Here is a 2,094-nt window from a genome sequence, read left to right as displayed (position 1 = left end):
GTTAGCAAAGACTTGTCAGCACTTTACATACCCACGTAGCTTTTCGTCTGCAGTAGAACAGAGATCTGACAAAAGGAGCTTGGAGTCATGAAAGCTCACATGGAAAAAATCTTGTTGATCTCTACTGCTACTGGACTCGCGTGTAACTGACAGAGGGAAGCATTTCTCTTTGTTCGTTGCACATTTTATCACACAAATCAGCTCTATGTCTAATTGCAACATGTGACACACACCCCTGTCTGTTGATTCCTAAATATGTGGATCAGGACCACAGAAACGCTAAACAACTTTTTCTGCAAACTTGGGAGTGCTCCTCAGATGTGCAGAACAATCTGAAAACCTTAAAAAATACACTGGGGTTGAAAGTTCCTCCACTAAAAAAAGTGTTGTCTGCACATATGCATTTACAGGTAGAGGTGGCTGCCGCTGCAGGAATCCACACTTGAGCCTGGGCACCATGTTGGAGGATGCTGGGAGCTGCTGTGGGCCCAGTTGCTGTGGCAGCGAACGGCAGGAGTGGTTCTGTGCAAACACCAGGAGAGGCTCCAGGCGAGGCCACAGCGGTGGTGGATGTTAAGAGAGGTTTGGGCTTGGTTGCAGCAGCAGAGCACTCCAGCAGCAGTGGGAGAAACTTGGTGGTGGGGCTTGGAGGAGCCCCCCACAAGCTTTGCAGGACTCCCATCTAATGCTCAGGCCGGGGTCTGCAATTGGCCAAGCTGGCAGGGGGCTGATGGGATTTGTAGTCCATGACCATCTGGAGAGCCACAGGTTGCAAACCCCTGCGGCCAGACCACTTTAATAGTAGCTTAAGAGCAATAGGCTAATGTGGTCAGGGGTGGCTGGAGTTTCCTGGGGTGACCTGGCTCCTTCCCCCTCACATCTGAGGCTGAAAGTGGGCATCACTTAAAAAGAAGAAGAAGACGACGCAGTGGCGGAAAGGTGGCTCGGCAGTCCTTGCTCACAATAGCATCTTTAGTATGGCAACATGCAAATCTGCAGTCTTGAGGCTGAACACCCTGAAAGTGCCAGCAGGTCATTTAAAGTTGCAAAAGCATCATACTTATCCATCGCCATGTCTTGAAAGGTGTTCTCAGCCCTTTTCAGTTGGAGTTATGGGGTGAAAGACGCAGAAACCCCTTGGAAGGGATACAGGCTTGGAAGTGCTACAGCGATACAGGAAGTGACGCAATTGGCCATGCTGGCAGGGGCTGATGGGGATTGTAGTCCATGAACATCTGGAGAGCCGCAGGTTGCAAACCCCTGCGGCCAGACCACTTTAATAGTAGCTTAAGAGCAATAGGCTAACGTGGTCAGGGGTGGTTGGAGCTTCCTGGGGTGACCTGGCTCCTTCCCCCTCACATCTGAGGCTGAAAGTGGGCATCACTTAAAAAAAAGAAGACGAAGACGACGACGACACAGTGGCGGAAAGGTGGCTCGGCAGTCCTTGCTCACGATGGCATCTTTAGTATGGCAGCATGCAAAGTGTGTTTGCTGTTCTGCAGTCTTGAGGCTGAACACCCTGAAAGTGCCAGCAGGTCATTTTTTAGTTGCAAAAGCATCATACTGATCCATCACCATGCCTTGAAATCGGTGTTCTCAGCCCTTTTCAGTTGGAGTTATGGGGTGAAAGACGCAGACACCCCTTGGAAGGGATACAGGCTCGGAAGTGCTACAGCGATACAGGAAGTGACGCAATTGGCCATGCTGGCAGGGGCTGATGGGAATTGCAGTCCATGAACATCTGGAGAGCCGCAGGTTGCAGGCCCCTGGGCTATACGCTATTACACGGTCAAAAGCGCAAGGCCGTCTCCACAACGTTATAGGGCTATAGCGGCCTTGGCCAATTAAAAACCCAACTGCTCAGTGGAGGGGGGAGGGGTCGACGCTCGGCTCCCTCAGCGACAGGCCCGCGGGGGCCCGGACAAGCCGACGAGGCCCCGCCGTGTTAGAAACCAGCCTGCCGCCGTCGCCCCCCCCCCTCCCCGGGAGGCGGGGCGGAGTGAGGAGAAAGCGCCTCCGGGGGGCGCAAAATGGCGGCCAAGTTCTCGCGAGAAGGAGGGCGCGGAGGGCGCGTTTGCGCGAGCTCTCGCGAGA

Source organism: Sphaerodactylus townsendi, linkage group LG17 (assembly GCF_021028975.2).
Source record: "Sphaerodactylus townsendi isolate TG3544 linkage group LG17, MPM_Stown_v2.3, whole genome shotgun sequence".
Taxonomy (NCBI): Eukaryota; Metazoa; Chordata; class Lepidosauria; order Squamata; family Sphaerodactylidae; genus Sphaerodactylus; species Sphaerodactylus townsendi.
Note: the sequence above shows the minus strand (reverse complement) of the source record.